This window comes from Python bivittatus, unplaced genomic scaffold (genome assembly GCF_059951505.1).
Source record: "Python bivittatus isolate LINGU-HERP-01145 unplaced genomic scaffold, Pbiv_v1 ctg000200_np1212, whole genome shotgun sequence".
NCBI lineage: Eukaryota > Metazoa > Chordata > Lepidosauria > Squamata > Pythonidae > Python > Python bivittatus.
The window spans coordinates 12,762,918-12,783,523 of NW_028277040.1; the positions used below are offsets into that span (position 1 = coordinate 12,762,918).

Below are 20,606 nucleotides of genomic sequence, written 5' to 3' on the forward strand. Positions count from 1 at the left end.
CCATTTTTATGCTAACATTACTCAATTACAAATCTAGCACAAATGCATCAACCAATATCTAAAGCACATACAGCCAAGTTTATGAGTCAAACTGCCTGGAGCTCTGCCTGTGGCAATATGTATATAAGATGATAAGAACAGCAGTAGTGGGTTAGACCAAAAATCTATCCTAGTGAAGCACTGTTCGCTCTATTGTGGCCAGTCAGATACTACTATACTAGACACCCACAAGCTGACCTAAGAACAACAGAATTCTCCACTCTTGTTCCCATCAAGAGGTATATTGGCATACTGCCTCTACAGAAGTGGGCAATACTCCACTTCAGGAAAAGTGCTATGGAACACACGAGGCCACACGCATTATAGCAGCAGGCAACTCCTTAAAGAACCTGTGTTGCTTCCTTTATCTGCCACCTTGTTGCTGCCTCCTTAACTCAAACATGGATTCTCCTGAGATGGAATGTTTTGCACATTCCTGTACTTCTCTCTTAAATTTCTCTAACTTACCTTCAAAGTGGTTCACCTAGATGGCCAACAACCTATTTTGGGTCAACAAGTTCTGTAGTTTAACTGGCCCCTGTATAAAGTATTATTTCTTTGTCCTGAATCTCAGATTCATTAAGATTGAATGACTTGGGTTTTAGAATTATATACAAGGGGAGAAATTGCTTTCTACTTGTTATTTTCCCTGTGTGATGCATAATAATGGTATCCTTCCCAAACTTCTCTGTTTCCTTTACTTGTAACACTTTGGCTGGACAGAATAACGTATGACAGGAGTTACTTCTTGATACCCTGATTCCTCTTCAAATAATAAATGAATTTCAATGACCCCACCCCATGAATAAAAATAGATGAACAAACTGCTGTGGTCAGTGGTTGATTTCAATAGATGGCTAGAACCACAAGTTTGTCATATCAAAAGTTTTGCTACTCCCTTCACCAGTTGTTATAGTTATGTACATACAAGCTATGAAATCTGCACCTGCTGGGGGCCTTCAAAGCTTCAGCCCCATCAGAACTTACTTACTTACTTATTTATATATAAAATTTATCACCGCCCATCTCATTGAAACAACTCTGGGTGGTTTACAAAACAGTTAAAATCAATTTAAATTATAAATTACAATATACCATTAATAAATAGAAAATAAATAGATCCAAGAATAATTGGCAGTCACTCAGGGAGTGTCATCAAGGCGCTCCCTGTCCAACTTGCTCCCTGTTCAGGCAGAATGGTGCAAATTATGACAACAATCCAGCTTTGGAGATGCACACATCTGGCTTGCACACACACAGATGATTCACTGCCAGGCTGGGATGAAAAAATAAATGTTCTGAGGGAAAAGCCCTCCATAGGAGCAGTTCTAGTTTCTCTTCTCTACCTTCTCCCAGGACATTGCAGCTCTGGGGAGGGAGTGATAAGGCGACTGAGCTACAAAGGTAAAATAAAGGTGCAGATCAATGGTCATTTTCCACTGGAGCTTCACTGGTGACTGTGACAAGCACGTAAATTGCCTTCCTACTTCTGCCTGCCCTTTCCTGAAGGACCAGTATCATCCTGTTAGTGCTTTTCTATTGTCGTGGTAAAATCACTCATGAACAATTGGCATAGGCCTATTGAGATCTGAGCCAGAGGTGCTATGCAGTGCAAGAGGAAAGCAAGCAAGAAATAACCAGGCAATTCCAGAGAAAATGGTCTTAGGAGTGGGGACAGAACTACAAAGAATTGTAAACTGGCTGCAGAGAGAGATAACGGAAAGGGGACTTTGGGATGAGAGAGGGGAAAAATTAAGAGGCAAGTCCAGGGGTGGACAGGAGGAGGAAAGCAAACGGCAAATATATGAGCTAACCCATACTCCAGGCTAAATTAAACAGCAAAGTGGCAGGGTATTGATCTGAACCTCAGCCTGGAGGGCCACCACTGAATGCAGCTATCAAGGCACAGAGGTCCTTCTTTACATATCTCTTTACCCATCCCAGCTACTCCAGGTCAAGCACCAAAACTTCAAGGAAACAAGCATGTTCTCTGAGAGTCAGAAGCTTAGTGTACCAGATACACATTTTCAGCAAACAACAGCTATTCATGTAGCATTCTGTGCCCCTGGTAGCTCCTACAAGACTGCTAACATTTCATTGTATAATCAAAAAGTAGAAAATTAACTATCTTTCCAAACAGAACCTCTAAGAAAGCATTAATTTCTCCATGATGCTGACCTAGCATAGCTGTATTTTTAGCTGTTCCTCCAATTCAGCTTCACAAAAATCAACAAATTGTTAGACTACATATAATTTGCAGAAAGCATTTATATTGAATGTTCAATTTAAAACATAATGTGAATCTTATTTTACACTTTTAAAGAACTCTCCACAAATCTACCCATACAAAATCTGTAATATTCACATCTCAGAAGTGTGTCAATTTTTCAATAAGAGATAGGCATGTTTGCTGGAGTAAAACCAGAGTCTTACTGCACCTTAAAGACTATATTTATTATTGTTTATATTTACAATACATTTATGATTCTTCATCAGGTACCTGAGTATTATCCTGACACAGAGAGAAGATAGAGTCTACGCCTGTATAAATCATTCAACAAGGAAAGCATCCTTTTGGTTCTGTTCAGTAATAATCATGTGTGAGCATGCCCTAAAATAACTTTTATCAGGCTAATGTAAATTCAACTGCTTCACAATTTGGAGAAAGGATCTTGAACGGCACTTCAAAGTGCTTCAATTACAGTAATGTTTTGCACAGGTCTAGTCTTTATGCAAACACACTGTAGTGCAGGAAAAGAACAATGAAATGCCAACTAGAGGGAAGTGAAATACAGGAGTAATTGGGTTCATACATTTTACTATGACATTTTGTTTGATTTTGGCTTGGTATTTTGTATGAACCCAGCTATTATGGTTTGTAAACTTGTGTACATAGCCATTGCAACTTCCTCAACAAGCAGCCATAGCTTAGCAAAATATGACACTGGCCATTCACAAAAGATTTGTTGGTGTGATACAGACTTTTGGGCATTGGTGAGACAATTAATAGTTCTCATGTGATAACTGATTATTTTAGTGAATCCTAGATGTCCTTCACAATGAAAAATACAGTATATACAGCACAGAAAAGCATACAGTAGTGACAAATTATGGCATAGCACAGGAATCAGTTCATAGTTTTGTTCCATGCACTCACTCAGTTGGACTAAAACAAGAGTAACTGAGTCTGGATTCAACCCATAATTAGTAAATGTAAAATCAGAAAAATACGTTTCCCCAACATACATTGTCTGGACCAGGACAAAATATTTTGTGCTATATATCTTGTTTGTTTCTGTTAATGAGGCACTAAATTGATTTGCATCCAGTATTGCAAGCCACAAGTATTCAAAGAATATGCAAACCCTCAAAATATGCTTCATATTTTTCTCCTGGATTTATATTTTCACAAACTCTGCTTCCTGGTAGTGGGAACACTACATAATGTTTATTTTTATGCTGCTTTTCTTCAATAAAATTCTGCCTTACAATACATTAGAACCACAGCAATTAAGATAGGCCAAGTGTTACCCATTCCCACACTCAAGCCTTGAATGCCAAGTTACGTGCATGTTGTAGAGTATGGGTTATGCAAAGTATCTGAAAGAGTGCGTGCTAGCACAAATGAAGCCTCTTTCTTTGAACCGTTAAAGGTTCTAGGTCCTTTGCAAGGTTTAGATGGATCCTTCAGAAATTGTCCCTGCCAAAATAGCCCAGTAGCGGAAGGCCTCTTACACTGAAGTTATCCCTCATGGCTTTTAGCTCTAGGAAATACAGATCTGAAGTATAGGCCTGGTCTTAAATTGGCCTCTTCTTGCCCACAAAATATAATTAAAAGAGTGAAAGGTTGAAAGTATTAAGGGCCATTAAAACCTTATTTACTAAGGGCTTAAAAGGAGTTATTTGATGCATACTGTACTAACATTTTTAAAACCCAGCTGCAAAGGACTACCCAATACTCAATATACACTCTGCACAGAGCACCACAATTTTACACAGCTGTACTCTAAGATGGACCACCTTGCCTGTGAACAGACCATACTTAACATTTTTAAGGGGCTGAGGATCACAAGGTCTTTAGAATCATACTACATTCATGAGAGAGGCTGGGATTGGGGGAGAATCTTGAGACTGTTCGTTATGTAAGCTAACACTACAGTTTACATATGTCCAACCTTAACATGGTTAGAGATTGTGTCATTATTTTTCAGCAATCTGTGGCCTTTAAGGGCCACAAAAGGAAGATTCATGGACCCTCATGTGGTTATGATGGCAAAGATATAAACTATAGCAGAAATTTGGTCCACTGCATTTAAAATCCATTGCATCATGCTCCAGTAAATTGAGGTTTCACTACAATATGATTCAATTTTATTCTGCTTTGGTCAGACCCCATTTTAAGTAATGGGATCAGTATTGGACACCATACAGTATTTTAAGAAAAATTCAGAGAATTTGAAAAAGGTTCAGAGAAGGGCAATAAGGATGATCATAAATCAGAAATTAAATCCTATGAAGAGAGACTAAAGGTTATGTTTAGATGTGATACCTGAAAGGATATCATATGAAAGTTCAAGTTATGTTCTCTGTTCGAGTGCAGGACACAGAATAATGGATTCCAACTGAATATTAGAAAAAAAAATCCTAAGATGTGTTAGATGTGTTCAAGTGTAGGCAAGACAGCCATCTCTCTGGAACTGTTTAACCTGGATTCCTGCAATGATAAGGGGGTTGGACTCAATGGTCTTAGGGAACCCTTCTAATTCTAGGGCTCTACAATTCCATGTGCATGTTTTTTATATTAACACTGCAGGAGGTATTCATTTTGGCTATTGAACATTTAATGATTTGGTAGGTCAAAAGGACTCTTGCCCCCTCCCCCCAAAGCATTTCATGTCACTGGATGAATCCAATCAAATCAGGTTGCCAGATGGCTTCACTCTTAACAGAAGAATATTCTGAACTTTTTTAGTATACTGTCAAGAAAAACGTGGCAGGCAAAGTGCTTTTCAACATTACTGACAACATTAACAACAAAATGGTGTTCTGGGTTTCTTTGAATTTGCCTCTATGTAGCAATGTTAAGACCAGAAAAAACTTGAGGGAATGCATCCATATTTTTTACATCAGTATATAACATAACTGTGCAAGCAAGACTTTCCTTAAGCAGGCCGAGGAAAAGCTAACCTGATCAGTCATAAAATGAGAATTGGGTATCAGATCAACGCATACGTGCTGCTTTTCTTTAAGCCCCATTAAGCTAAATCAGTATCGTAGTGGAACAGTTCTTGTTAGAATGCAAACCAAAACAAAAATAGGAGCATAGCCATCAACATTCAGGAATGTTGACTAAATGAGTTCAGGAGCATCTTCTGAATGCTAATTTAAAGCAGATTCATCCTTTTAGTGGCTACAAAATATGTAGATAAAACATTCCTCCTGTTTTATCTTCTACTGAGTAAGTGTGAAAGCCATTTTCATCAGATATAATACACGTGCCTGCAGATATTAAAAGTACAAACTTCAATTCTCAGCATTTGAGGATTTCTATAAATAGATTTTTTTTTTAGTCTACCACCATTCAATGGCTTACATTTAAACAATATAATGATGAATCACAGCAAAGTTTGAGCTTATCTGCTGTCTTCTCCTCTTACAGTACTGCAAGACAGTGACCCAAAGTTTAAGTTACCATTTTAAGATTAAAGCTAAATGGCAATCTAACTTTTGATCTGTGTTTTAAAAGTTGCATTTGCATTTCTGTTGCAGAATAGAAGCACATATGCCCTCTGGAATGAGATTCCCCCCACCACCACCGACCCACCCACCCCAAGAGATCTGTGTGGCTCCAACCCCGATGGCATTCTGGAAGGCCTTGGAAATGTGGCTGTCCACCCAAGCCTCAGAGCAGGATAGATGCGGTCTCCTTATTACATGTGTCTTTTTGCATACATAGTGCATTGCATATTTTATCATGTATTTTGTATATTGTTTTGTTTTAGATTTTAAATTTTAAATTGTGAGCTGCCCGTAGCTGCTTTGAGCTAGGCAGCCTCTAAATCTAAATAAATAAAGGATTGTTTATTTTAGGTGTCATAATTTAAAATGACTAGTGAGACATGGACTGGGGAAGATAGGAGCTGTACACCAGTATGACATTTCAGCCAATCTTTACCACTAAGTTATAGCATTTCTTAGGCAAGACCTCATTCCTACAAGATAATACAACATTCAATACTGAGAGAACTCAATGTCTGTATGAGATTTTTCTTTCCACAGATAGTTCTCTGTAACTATGCTTTAAAAAATTACGCTCTTTCAGCCCTTCCAGTATTATTTCAGATGAAAATAATAAATTAACTTCTGTTCTGATACACAGCAAACATTACTACATACATTCTATCTATACTGGTAACAGACTATAATATGGTATTCTATTCTATTTATATGGCCTATTAAAAGAACTCAGAAATGTATAAAAATTACAGGTTACACAGACACTTGAGCAATTATGGTAACAAACCCTCAGCAGATCCTGCCTGTGTTTGCATGACACACTGAATTACAAACTAAAGTTTAGCCTGGTGTACTCATTTGTAAACAAGGCCTCATGGTTTATTTATGAATCAATGTCTGTGCAAACCCCAACAATTGGATTAAACAAGTAAACCATGATTTGGGTAACCATAAAGCAAGTTTATGTGTCAAAACTGACAGTGACTAATCCCAAAATTAAACCAGGTCAGATTAATAGCATACTTTGCAAAATTCAGTCATAACATATGTAAAGGCTGTTTTCTTGTATCTCACCAATCTATGATTAGCTGAACTTAAATGATCACACAAAACACTAAATTTATAGGGATAGATTGTGTTTTACAATTAAGCCATAATATTTACTATTTAAAATACAGTATCAGCTGATGCAAGTTCCATGAGTATTTTACTACTCTTCCCAAATAAACAAAAAATGGTATACAGTGGTACCTCTACTTACGAACGCCCCTACTTACGAATTTTTCAAGATACGATCAGCTCCAGCCCCAAAAATTTACCTCTACTTACGAACCGGATCTGCGGCCATTTTCTGCCCGTTCCACGTGGTCCGTGGCCATTTTCCGCCCGTTCCACGTGGTCCACGGCCATTTTTCCGCCCTGCCGTGTGGTCAGCGGCCGTTTTTCCGCCCCGACACGTGGTCCGCGGACGCCGGAACGGATTAACAGTAATTACATTGAACCTTATGGGAAAATTTACTTCGACTTGCGACCAACTCGACTTGCGATCAGAGTCACGGAACAGATTAAGTTCGTAAGTAGAGGTACCACTGTACTATTAAAAGCAATACTAGTTCAACTATGAGTAAAAGAAAAAAGTTAAGGAAGTCCTTTTTATATTACTTGATAATTTTGTCATTACAATATCGAACAACTCTTGCCATTATAAAATTATGCTCTTTTATAAGAATTTATAATTCTTATCCTCAAGAAAGGTTTTGTTTAGCATTTATTTCCAAATGCCTTAATCATCAGAACAACTTTTAGAAATAAACAAGCTTCTTAGCAGAGGACACTATATTAAAAAGGAGAAAGGATAAAGAGAAATAAGGCTATGACAACTGCAATCAAGAAGTCAGGACAAGTCATCTGAAAAATGTAATGGACTATATCTTTTCCTTCTTCTGCTTCACATTAGATATATATGGGGAAAATGTAATCTTTTTCAAAGACAACAGCCTCATTTAAACAGCTCACCTGCTAGTCATAGATAATCAGGAATTGTGTGCACCGAGTGAGCAGATTGGTGGAGGATTACATTCCTCTTTTTGCTGTTAGGTTAACAGAAACCCTTAAAAAAAAAAATTACCCTGTACAGAGTTACAAGACTTCAGGGATCAGGATCCTCCCCTTCTGCAACCAACATGAATAACTTCAAAACACGCTAGTAAGATCCTTGGTTTATATACAACACTGAAAACATTTATCATGCAGATACAGTACGTTCATCAGAAGACTGGAACTGGCTTCAGTTCCTCCTAGATACACACTGGTCAAGGACCAGTCTTGCTTTACTACCGTATAATGCTAGGAAAATCCTTGATATTTGAGTAAACTGAGTTTCACTATCATGCTTTTAACATCTGAACAGTTTTCTGCTAGGAGGTAAAGGATAATGTATTAGGAACAAAATACCTATGGGCATGTATCCTACTTACAGCATTTATATACAATACCTTCTTTCTGCCAAGATAATTGAGCAAGTTTACAAAATACTATAGCCAACATAAAAAGAAAAAGAAAAGATTCTAAAAATTATTCTCAGATAATGAAAGCCAGTCGAGGGATATCTTAAGAGGATATCTTTTTTGAAGTTCAGTAAATACTTGATTTAATGGACCTCACTTTAGTGAACTTCAGATATGATGGTTGCATTTATTTGTGAAAGTTATGAGATAAAGAAACAAAGGATGTCAGTCATCCATAAAGCAAAAGATAAGCTTGTATTATATGCAGCTAACAACAGCACTGAATGAGGGGGATTTATTATGGGTCTTTGTAGTTGCGGCTGTCACAGCGTCCCCGTGGTCACATGATCAGACTCGGGTGCTCAGCAACTGGCTCACAATTACAACATTACAGTGTCCTGTGGTCATGCGATCAGCATTTGTGACCTCCACTCCCAGCTTCCAACATGCAAAGTCAATGGGGAAGCCAGCAGGAGGTTGCAAATGGTGATTACATGACCACAGGATGCTGCGACCATGCAGGATTCACCTAACAGCAGCAACTTGGACTGCCAGAATTGCGGTCATAAGTTGGCAGGGTCACGTGACATCATGCCTTATGACCATGTCACTTAGCCATGGAATTCCTGGTCCCAATTACCTTTGGTAAGTGAGGACTACCTGTACTGCAAGTAAGAAAACTGTTGCTGGGGCAAGAAAAATAAAAATGGAGCAGGAAACATTTGGTGAAGAAGTACTGAAATTGTATGTTCAGCAATGTTCATGTGGTCTTAATGTACGTGGTGGGGAACTAAAATCTGCAGATAATATAATAGCAAACCACATGACATTAAATTTCAAACTCAGTGATAGATGGCTTTGGCAATCTTGTAAAAGGCATGGATCATTATAAGCAAACCTCTAGAGGAGATTGAGTCTTCTAGTGGAGGAGACAGAGCCATTCAGAAAAAAAGTTAAATACACTTATCAATTATGAAGGCCTCAAACTATTATTTATTCATTGTTTTATCAGGAATCTCATGTACAAATGGTTGGGGGGGATGTCAAAAAATTCCATTCAGATTTAACTGACATTCAGCTTTCCAGAATGCCTTTTCCCCCAATCTGTTATTTGGAGGGTTTAGGTCAACCCAGACATGAGGTAGCCTAAATTGGACATGGGAACCGATGCTGAAATAAAGAGTTAATCCCTTCCCTTTTGCTATTTTCCTGTTCTAAATTACTCCAAAAGCTACTGTGTGTGTGTGTATGTGCACGCACACACACGCACACGCACCTTTGAGCCAGTTTTTGGCTCCTGGTGACTGCCTGGACAAGTCCCTGCAGTTTTCCTGGCAAGGTTTCTTTGGAAGTGGTTTGCCATTGCCTCCTTCCTAGGGCTGAGAGTGACTGGCCCAAGGTCACCCAGTTAGTTTTGGGCCTAAGACAAGACTAGAACTTGCAGTCTTCCAGTTTCTAGCGTGATGCCTTAACCACTACACCAAACTGGCTCTCTAAAAAAGCTTTTTTTTTTTTTTTTAACTTTTAGCTCTTTCCAAAAGCTACTACCTAACTCATAAAAGGAAATCTGCAGATTTCCTGTTGCCTATGTATGTTTACTATATAAAGAAAAGAGCAGCTTCATAGTGCTATTTAATGGGAAAACAACACCAGAGGAAAAAAGTTAAAACTCTGATCTGGTTAAAATGAAGGGCCATTAAACCTTAGGTGATGCAGTTTAGGTCTGTCTCACACACCAGTCAAATATAGAAATGGTGCTGAAATAATACCTCTGTCATTACTAGTCTCCAGGCTAAGAAGAACTGGTTTAAGGATGACCCATAGTTAAGAATGGAGCCTACTGTAGCAAAATTCAAGTTAAATACACAATGATTTGAGTTAAATTCACAGTGGTTCGGGTTAATTACACAATACTACTTATACAGTATTATACAATAATACTGTTCCAGCTTACATACAAATTCAAATTAAGGACAGACCTTGGGAATGGAACTCATTCTTAAAATGGGGACTACCTGTAATTTAAGTTCTTCTTTTGATCCTTCAAGCTTCATTTAATGCTTTCTTTTTAAGCCCATTTGTTCCTTCATCTACCCCAAGAAAACAGGACAACTATGCTAATCTGGTTAGGCTTTGACTCCTTTAATCAAAGACAGAGAAAAGCACCTTTTCCTAAAGAAAGTTCTCCATTTTTTTTTAATTACAATTTCCTCCATCATTGGTAAACAAGGAACCTTTTAAATTATAAGCATATGGACCACTGATTTGGAAAGGCTGTTCTAGTGAGAATTTTAACTTTTTTAAAAAATAAATTTTAAAAGAAACAGTAACTACATATTGAATCTCATCATGCTATGTAAATGAGCAGGTTAATTTCCAAAAGAAGAAAAACAATTGCTACAAATTGATATTAGAACAGTAAATTCTAGATTCTCATGATTTCTGGTTTTTGGTGTCGCTATTTAAGCTACAAAAACTATTCCACAAATTATCACTAGAGATGATCATCTCTAGGCAAAGCAACACTAAGCAGGAAGATAGGTGAGTAGTGAAAAAAGTCAGGTTGGTCTTTTGTCGTACAATAAAATGTTCAGATTGAGCATCCAGATCTGAGACTTCCCATGAGTAAATAAGGCTTTATAAGAAGTTGCTCGCTCTTTGGTTAATAAGATACAAACCACTGATTGCAACAGTGCCTGAAGACCAATATCTGAGAACTGAAAATTGAGGTAGTTGGGAAGTTCAGTTAAAATCTCACCAGAAATTAGGCATTAGTCAATCTGCACAAGGACGACTAACACTCGGCCATTGGAAATGTAGCATCTTGTACCACTTGCTTAATATTCTACTTGTGACTCAAAATATTGTACTTCTGACTCATTCTTTCTTATTCAATTCTATATATTTCATGGATAGCATTTCAATTTTAGCAGTTCCTCAAATGTTTGAAAATGTGATAAATTCAAATATCTGTTGCTAACACAAGATGTTTGAACTAATGAATCAATCCCACATGGCATAAGAGTCAAACAGATGACACTCAACTGTCATATCATCACTGGGCCATGAATAAGTATTCAAAGGAAATATTTATAAGGAGAGTGGGTAGAAATGAAATAAATACTTCAGCATGATAAACTGACAGTATAAGATCACAGTGCTATTTCTTATCTCACTTTTCTTCCAAGTAGTGGACTGACAGCTAGGACTTGGTCAATGACTTTCAAAATGCAGGCTTAAAGCTCCACACATCCCAATAGCATTTTTGCATGTGTTGATTAGAGAACAAAGGTGTAAGATCATATTGATCTTAGATATACGTAGGTAGCCAGTTGGCACTTGCTTCTGCTATCTGAAGCTCATTACTGAGTTATCTAATCTAAATCATAAGTCCCAGGTCAGTAACTATGTTGTCTCTGTCACCATTATACCTACTCCTGCAGCTGGTTATAGTATCATAAGTGACTTTTAAAACTGTTTAAGAGAACATGCAAAAGTGACTCCTAAGCTCTGCAGTGCATAAAAATTGCTGTGATTGTGGCAAAATGGCCAGGCCAGTTAGAAGATTCAGAAGGGTAGAATATCCCACCTCCCGTTATTTTTACATGAACAGCTGCATTGTGTGCAAGATGAAAAATGAGGAACCCTTAATTGCTGAGAGCAACTTAGTCCTAGGGCTGTGTAGTGCTTCAGATCTGATTCCCAAAAGGGGCACTGGAACTCGCAGGGACATGCACAAAGCATCTGTTTGCAACTCTAAAGAGCAGCTGCTTTTTTTTTAAGAGTTGCAGAGAGAAGCTATGTGTGACACCCTGTGCGCTGCAAAGCAGCTTTTTGAAATCACAAAGTGCTGCACATTCCTGATTATGTGTCATCAAGTCAGTGTCAACTCTTAGCGACCACACGGATAGATTTTTTTCCATGATGATCTGTCCCTAACTTGGCCCTTCAGGTCTTCTAATGTACATCTCTACTCAGTCCCGAAAGGAGAAGTGGGGTATTTCTATGTGGACTGGAAAAAAATGTTTTGGATTAGTTCACTTCAGCTTTCATCTGAAGGACTTCAATCTGGGTAAAAAATGATGCTCTCCTTTCTTTTCCCAGCCTCCACCAGTCGAGCTGAATGGTCCGACAGAGAAGCATACTGAATGGAAGTATGGTTCTCCATACAATCCAGCACTTTGCTCAGATTATACGGAGGAGTGTATTTAGCTCTCAGATTATACAGAGCAAAGTGCACATATCTAACGGTGTGAGCACACAGAGTTTAATATACCCAAGCTGTATGCAGGTGGGAGAAGAATAGTGAACAGGCTGCAGGTACAACTCTGTCCTCTACCTTGTTTGAAGCCCTCCAGAAATTCAGATGAGCACTTGAAGAGCGATTAAAAGAATGGATGAAACATTCCATCAAAATATTTAAGTACTTTTTCCCCACAAGTTGCTTAAAGCAAAAGCATTAAACTAAATCTGTTATGAGAGAAGGTGGCACTGCCATTGTTAAAATTAACAAGAACACTTTAATAACTTCTAATATCCCTGCATCTGTCTCTTTTGTAAAAACGTAAAACACAAGAATGAGCTTTAAGCAATAATGGACAAAACTGGATATAAAAACAGTCTGCACAGAAGATGCACTGTGTCGTAACAAAACTGTAACTATCTTAGACATCGCACACGGTAAGAGACCAATTTAACTTCTCAGACAATAGAATCAAATAGCATGTACAAAAAACAATTACTGGAAACATAAAACTGATTGACTATGCACTTTTCTTAGAATCACTGTAAGTATATACCATCCTGCAGCAATGATCCTAAAACTGTAAAGCTAGAAATAAAACTGAAAGCCATCTAATAGAAATCATGGTTTCCAGGATCCCAACTTTCCTGAAAAACTAATTATTTCATCCTGATTGTAATTTTAAAAGCAAAAAAGATGGAACATCATGGTGGCCCATGACAGAATACTTGCAGAATAAAAAATTAAAATTAGCATATGTGTCTGAAATACTCATGTGAATGTTTAGGAATACTCAGGTAAATGACAGGCATATTGTTTTAAAAGAGTGGGGGCGGGGGGGATGCGCTACACTGCAAAATGAAATTCCAGCTTCACCTTTACTTTAAAAAAATGCCCCTGGGGCCAAATGGGCCCTATAAAAATGGAAGAAGACTGCAGCCCAGCGCTTTATTTAGAAGTGTGCTCACATGCCCAGGGGGGAAAAAATCTTATATGACAGCTATTCCTACCCATTTTGCAAGAGTTTCCACAACATGCTTTCAAAAGTCAAAATGTAATCTGGGTGTCCTTTAATATTTTACTAACAATTTGAAGAAAGAGGTTGAAGGAATGACTTTTTAAATCTGCAGATGACACAAAATTCAATGGCACAGCAAATATTCTAGAAGACAGAAATAGAATTCAAAACTAACATATTAAGTCACAAAAATAGGCTGAAAGCAACATAATAAAATTTTACCAAGACAAATGTAAAGTTCTTAACTTAGGAACAAAAATCAAACACAGGATACCTGACTAATGAAAAAGACATTGGAACAATAGCCAACCACAAATCAAATTTGAGTCAGTAAGTGTGATATTTTTGCAAAATAAGGCAAATGCAATTTTAGGTTGTATCAACAGAAGTATTATTTTGAGATTGTGTGAAATAATCATTCTGTTTCACTCTGCTATTTTTCAGATCACACATCAAGTATCTCTAAGAAGGATTCAGAGAAACTTGAGCATGTTTAGTGAAATGCAATGAGGACGATCAGAGGATTAGAAACTAAGTCCTATGAAGAGAGATTGAAGGAAGTTGTTTAGCCTTGAGAAAAGATGACCAAAGTGGAATATGGTAGCACTCTTCCAGTATATGAAAGGATATCACACAGAAGATAGTCAAGACCTTCCTTCTCTTGTTCCAGACTGTAGAACATGGAATAATGGATTTAAGTTACAGAAAGGCAGATTCTGATTAACTTAAAAAAAAAATCCTAAAAACAAGAGCCATTAGACAGTAGATCCAATTACCGAGACAGGTGGTTCTCTTCCCTGGATGCTTTAGGGGGAGGCTAAACAGTAATGCTTAAATTTAGATTCCTACACTGAGCAAAATGTTGGACTTGATTACCTAAAGGTCTCATTCCAAGCCTATGATACTATGAAGAGGACACACTACTTTTTTCATTGTAGATGTTATTTCAGGAGATAGTTTTTCATAGGACATAATAACAGCCACTATCCCAGAACAAAAGCTAATCCATAATATTTAGAGTAAAAGCACACTACAAAGTTAATCTGGAGGAGCTGATCTTCAGGAGCTGAGGCCAAAGTATAGTATATTAACTGCTCTTTCCTATAAAATAAGTTGTTAAGACAATCAGTTATAAAATGTATACTTCACAGAATGTACTTACACATCAAGATCTCTCCATCCTTCCCATGATACTGTGACTGGAGTGACCAATAATGGATTGTTGACAAGGATCATTCTTTGCAGCTATCTTTTTATATATTGCATATTAAAGGATAATGTAAAGAATGTAGACAAAGCAGGCAACCAATGGTTAAGATTAAAAGAAGCAAAGCAACTATGGAGTGATTTTGGTGTATAGAAAATAGTGTCAGAAGTGGGTGAAAAGGAGTAAGAATGAGCTTACAGCTGAGTGAATGAAATTAAAAACAAAAGGGGTGAAATTATTTGGGTAAAACTGAAGTGAGAGAATACTGGGAAGGAGTCCATCACAGATTTGTAAAGGAATGATAGTGACAAATCAAAGATTAGAATTGAAATGGATATATAAACATTTGTGAAAAGAAAATCATAAATCCCGTGAGAATATTAAACAATTGAAAGACTGCAAGTATAGACAGTGTAACTGGAGAAATGTTAAAATATGGATATGTTTTGTTTACAGTATGGTTGTGCAACTTGTTTAACAAGTGTGTGAAGACTATACCTTTGCCTGGTGATTGGAAGAATGGTGCTATTATTCTCCTATACAAAGGTAGTAGAATTGAATGTAGAAAACTAAGAGGGAATGCTCAACTGAGCACGGGAAAGCATTAGGCAAAATTCTGACTGAAAGGTTATGAAACGTGACAATGAGCAAAATTTGGAAAATGCAGTGAGGCTTTCTGCTGGATAGGGAATGTGTACACTAGATTTTTGCTGTTTAGCAGATAAGTGAGAAATGGATGAATATGAGAAAGTAAGTCTACTATATGACTGTTGATTTAGAGAAAGCATCCGATAAAGTGAATGGCTTTATAGAATACTTTGTGTAAGCATGGAATTGAAGGTTGTGCTGAATATGAGTGGCATAATAATGGGTGTAAAGCAAGGGTGAGAATAAATGATATGCCTAGCAATTGCTTCAACATCAATCAGGGAGTACATTAAGGATATGTAATGTCCTTTGGTTGTTTAATGTATTTATGGATAAATCTTACAAACACATGTGGTAATATTAGAGATGTGTTATTTCAGGATTTGAGAACATGTGTATTTTTGTACTCAGATGATGCTGTGCTTTTAATTCAGAGCACAAATAGTTATATGAAAATGAGAGTTGACTTGTGACAGAAGAAACATAAAAGTTGAATGCAGTTGGAATGGGGTACTTGAGAAGTATGCATGGTGAAACAAAAAGAGATAGGACCAAGAATGAATGACTGCTGGATTAATCTAGATTGAATTAAGCAATGAGTGGCCATTATAAAAAAGTACATTAAAGTGGTCTGATTCTATAGTGAGAATGAATGAGATCTAATCACAGAGAAATATGTGAAGGCAGATTAAATGGGTCAAGAGAAAGAGGAAGACTGAGAAAATTGTGGTTGGATGCTATTGATGAGATCTTCAAAAAGAGAAAGGTAGTAATTTTAAGGAACAAAAAGCAGTGTATGAATTGGTGTATGGACATTATGGAAGCAATGATGGTTTGCAGGAATAGAAAAAATATGGATAGGAATAATGAGCTATTTGGTATGAACTAGGTTTAGCTTTCTTTCTTTCATTCATTCGTTCATTCATTTATATGATTTATATGGCTGCCCAACTTGCAGATTTGACTCTGGGCAGCTGACAAAAATGTTCAAACAAACAAACAAACATACATATATATGCAAAGAATTTTAAAAACCTACAATGGTCATTGAACATAAGCCCAAACAAAACAATTAACAGAGACGTCTCAACAGGACATCTAACCTCTTGACCCCCAGGCCCCAGAGCACATCCAGATCTTCAATGCTTTACAAAAGGCCAGCAGGGTCAGGGTCAATCTGATCTGAAATTTCATGCCTTAATTCTTCTGAGTTACTACAGCTTACTCTTTTTCTCTGCTTTGCATAAAGTTGCTCACCTCAAAATGGAATATATGACAGCTACATATTTATGTATATGTAAGTTAATATGTTCTGGCAGCTCTTCTTCATAAATGCATATAATTACCCAACTTGGTAATTAGGTAATGAAGTAATACAAATCAAACATTTCATATAATTTCACAACTCATTTTCCTTTAAAACTAAGGTGGGAAATTTGCAGTTTTCAATCCCATTTTTGTAGCCTTCTGAACCCTCCTCCCATATCACAGTGCTGAGAAACAGAAGGTTTATTTATTAATGAAGATTGGTGGGAAAACAAATAAATATATTTTATAATCCACAGTGTGGAGTTAACATGCCTTTAAAAACAAAAACTGGAAATTTTAGCCCCACCTATGCATGACAACATTATAGCATCATCCCACCCACTGTAGCCACCCATACCCCTCAAAAAATCTTTAAAAACTAATGTCTCTGGACAGTAACATTTCTCTTTTACACTGTTTTTACAAGAATATCTCAGTGCACATTATACCAAATTTTATACCGTACTACATCTTAATAAATGATCACTGGTCATCGGTTTTGAAATATTAAAAGTTTGAAGTATAAGAGCTTCTCCTACAAAGTGTACAAAAAACAGTAGGATAAAATGCAATTTATTACAATCAGTTTAACTGTAATTTTCAGCACAATGACAGAGAAACAAGCTCTATTGAATTCAGTGACACATATTTCCAACTGTACTGGTTTAACCTATAAAATGTATGAGCTTTGTTCAAAGATCTGCAGCCAGCTAAAATACTTTTCACCAAAAAAAGTGTTGCTGTTCAAATTGCTGCTACAAAGTAAGAGCTCTATCCCAAAAAAGCAAAGAATGGAGACCCACTGTACAGATGTTAAGATACTGGGCTTGGACCAAGGAGACACACACTGGTTCAAATTCTCCCTCAACTGTGCATCTCTTGACTTAGCATTTGAACAGCCATTCTCTCAGCCCAACCCACCTTACAGATGTGATGAGACAGAATAGCGGAGACTTCTCTATAAATCATCTTTATAAATGATAAATACATCTTCCCTTGATTATTTCATTCATTTCAAACCCTTAGTTTATTTTCCTTATTCTGCAACTTCCCCCTATACTAATTTGTCACAAATGCAAATGAAATGTTTTATTATTGTCTTATTCACTTCCCAAAGATATCTGCAATATTCCTAGCGTGAGACATTGGTGCAAGAGATTTCAAACCATGAATTGTCACTAAGCTAAGGACAAAAAGATGCCAACTGGATGAAATAAAAAAAGAAAGAAAGAAAGAAACAGGCATACTGTATAGAGCTCCAAGGAGAAAATATTTAAAGGAGGTAATGCAGATCATGATTAGACATGATTGGTAAACAAATTGCTTATAAATCATCTGGCAGCCTTCCTACAGCAAAGACTAGTCTTTAGGGAAATCTTATTAAAATGAAGAGTAGTTGATTCTCTTAAAGGAGGGCAGAATGAAATAAATGACAACACAGAAGTGTGAACAGATGGGCAAGTAAGTTCTACTGACTTAATTGCAAGCCTGCCTTAATCTTTTAAATTCTTCTATGGATGGAACAGAAAGAGAGCTCTTGAAAAATGATTCTATGACAGTGTTATATACTACACAACTGATGAACAATGACCCTTCAATTACTTTTTCCACAGACATCCCCTCACATCTGGGCTAGCCACCCTTTCTTAGGTAATTAATGAACAGAACTGATCCTACCGCAGTGGACTACATAAAAAAGCATTCTGGGCTTTAGAGGTGTGTGTATATCTGAATACAATAAGAAAGCAGCAGGAAGAAATAATATATTTGTTTTCATAAGGACAGAAGCTTGAACTTCCAGAAGAGACACAGAAAAACAGGTAAGCTTTTTGTCACAACTGTACCCCCATTCAAGGATAGGCTTCAAGAAGTCATTGTGAACAGCTCTTTAGTGAATGAAGTTTCTGTTTGCAAAGAAGCTGATAATCACAGTTAAAAACAGAGGCAGAATACAGAGTCCGCCAGCAGCAGCAACTTTATTCATTGCCATGTTGCAGCTCAGCCACTAAGCAGAGAACTTGTTGCAACTAAATTGTTACCTCTGGATTTTAAACAAAACAAATCCCCAATAAAGCACAGATATCCTGAACAAAGCAACTCTAAAGATCAAAAATTGGATGCACACCCTAAATTGCTTCAGGGCTTAACAGACTGAAATCTGAAATCCTAGAATCTGGTTTCAATCCCTCTGCAGGCACCATGCACACACAAAAGGACAGAAACGCATAAGCACACTAACATACAGAGTCCTTGAGACTAAACAAAGACCAGGCAGGCAAGAGAGGAAGGACACCAGAGAACTAACTAATCCAAATTCAACTTTCCCTGGAGAAAATCATAAACAGCTTGCAACTTCCTTACAGAACAGTGTATATCCTTGCAACATGTTCCTTCACCAGCCTCATTTAAAAAGTCAGGAAGCAATCTTTGCACCCTAAATTGTCCCTTCAGATCTTACCTGCTCTTCCAACATCCAAACACCCACCTCTTCTCTATCATCCGATATGCTCAGCGCCCCACTCTCCTCTTTCGCCTCCAATTCTTTATTCCCATTCTCCGTCCCTGATCCCATCCTGCATTCCTGAACCCCATTCTTCAGCCCCGCATGTTTTTTATGCCTCTCCATCTCCTGCTTCCTGCCTGCAACCGGTTTAATTGTCGTCCATGCGCCACAGAATAAAGACAGTCCTCTTCCTCCCCTCCAAATTCCAAGGCACCCTCTTTTCCCGTCTTCTGCAAAGTCGACCCCCTTGTTATTCCAGAAGTCCCTGCTAAATCAGTGCAGCTTTCCGCCTCCTTTGCCAGCACCGCCTCTTAGCAAGACCTTTAACCCAGAAGCCTCCGAGGACATCGTCCCTACTCCTACTCCCCCTTTCTGGCGCCAAATCTTAGATCTCTGGCCGCTGGCTTCCCGAAACCCCCCAGTTCCCACCCCAAAGCCCCTCTGTGTCCATCACCATCTGCAGTGCCCTCTCTCACAGCCCCCCTCCCCAGCACCTCTTTTGGCAGCCAGGAAAGCAAGCCGCAGGCAGCCCTGCAACCGGAGCACCTGAAGGCAAGAGAGCCAAGAAAAGCAGAATGGGGTAGCCGCGAGACCGTCCACCACAAAAGCAACTCCGCAGAGGACAAGGAGCCCAAGCGGGACGGCGCCTCTCCGCACCTTTCTCTTTCTAGACAGTCCCCGCTCCGTCCCGATGTGCCTCCAAGCCCTCCAAGCGCGAGAAAACGGAGCAGCTCCTGGGGCTGCCCAAGTCCAGCCAGCGCTCTCGCTCTCAGTCGCGCAAGGAGGCTCCCGCTCAGGCTGGAGCTCGTCCGGCTTTTTCCTCCGAAAAGCAGTCCGCTCTCGAGGACTCAGCCTGCTGCAAGGACGGCCACGCCCCTCCCCGCCTCACAGAAGCAGGGGGCGGGGCAGTGACCTCGCGGCAGGGAGTCGCCGGGTTCGGGGCGGGGCTGCGGCGCTACCGCCTTAGCCCCACACCTCCGTGGCGGCAGGCGAGGTTCGCGCAAAGGGGAGGCGAGCGCCCCCCAGCGGCCCCCTCGAGCAGCCGCTGCCGTTAGCGCGCGAAAGTTTTGATGCCGGGCGCGGAGGCGACGCGAGGCGCGACCCACGCGTTCGGCAAGGTGGACGAGCAGGTGGCTTAGCTCCGGAAGCACCCAAACCCGCTCTTCTTGCCCCTTCGTAGTGCAGCCTTGCAAGGCGACTTGCCTGGGGATCGTGGGTGAGGAGGTCCACAATTGGTGTAGGGCATAGGCTAGGAAAGGGTGGGTTCTCAATTCAGTGGGCCTTAATCCTACATGAATGGGAATAGAATATCGCTTTTATGTTTAATGGACCTCTTTTTATTTTTTTTAATTGACCGTTTTAAAATATTTATATTTATTGTGATAGTTTTCTTTAAG

General features: G+C 38.6%; 1 protein-coding gene across 6 annotated transcripts in view; it reads right to left on the minus strand.

The window, feature by feature from the left end:
* MYO1B (myosin IB) overlaps nucleotides 1-20,072 on the minus strand; it is a 129,185-nt gene extending 109,113 nt beyond the window's left edge. For 2 of the 6 annotated variants that reach the window (XM_088135702.1, XM_025165067.2), the window contains exon 1: nucleotides 19,867-20,072. The gene's annotated coding sequence lies outside the window, so the exon portion shown is untranslated. Of the gene's footprint in view, nucleotides 1-19,164; nucleotides 19,484-19,866 lie in introns of those variants that run through there. The other 4 variants (XM_007420392.4, XM_007420391.4, XM_088135701.1 and 1 more) reach the window with 3 other exon arrangements.
* Between the last annotated feature and the right edge of the window lie 534 nt (nucleotides 20,073-20,606).